Here is a 530-nt window from a genome sequence, read left to right on the forward strand (position 1 = left end):
ATGGCTGAGGCTAAGCTCTCAGCAATTGCCTTAAGCACCTGGTCATGGCGCCACCGATAGCGCCCATCAGCCAGAGCCTTTGGGCAACTGCTGAGGAGATGTTCTAGAGAGTCTCTTCCAGAGCAAAGAAGGCAGAAGCGTGTCTCACTCTTCCCCCAGACATGGAGGTTCGCTGGGCTTGGCAGGGCATCATAGACAGCTTGTACCAGGAAACGGACCTGATGGAAATCTGCCTGCAAGATGTTTGCACAGGTGATCCTGCGCTGCAGTGTACTCTCCCACCTAGTCCACGCTCCCTGCTGCCGGAGTCCCCCCGCCCTGCTCACTCGCTCTTCCTCCACGCCTGCTCGAACCTCTTCCTGAAGTAGATGGTGTCTTTCCTTACCGCGGGCCTGGCTAACCAAGGTCTTTGGAAAGTAGCCCAAGCCCGCTCTGCCTGTTGCCACGGTGCCCACCAGAGCCTTTTGTCTCAGGCGTGACTCCACCTCCACTGCTTTCCCAGCCTTCCATTTCCTTCCTGTCCTCACCTC

The 530-nt window shown here is 57.5% G+C and overlaps 1 pseudogene; it reads right to left on the minus strand.

Moving 5' to 3' along the window:
* Positions 1-530, minus strand: part of LOC107553741 (uncharacterized) — a 3,244-nt pseudogene that overhangs the window by 1,229 nt on the left and 1,485 nt on the right.

The sequence above is a fragment of the Sinocyclocheilus grahami genome, unplaced genomic scaffold, assembly GCF_001515645.1.
Source record: "Sinocyclocheilus grahami isolate Dianchi unplaced genomic scaffold, SAMN03320097.WGS_v1.1 scaffold480.1, whole genome shotgun sequence".
Lineage (NCBI taxonomy): Eukaryota > Metazoa > Chordata > Actinopteri > Cypriniformes > Cyprinidae > Sinocyclocheilus > Sinocyclocheilus grahami.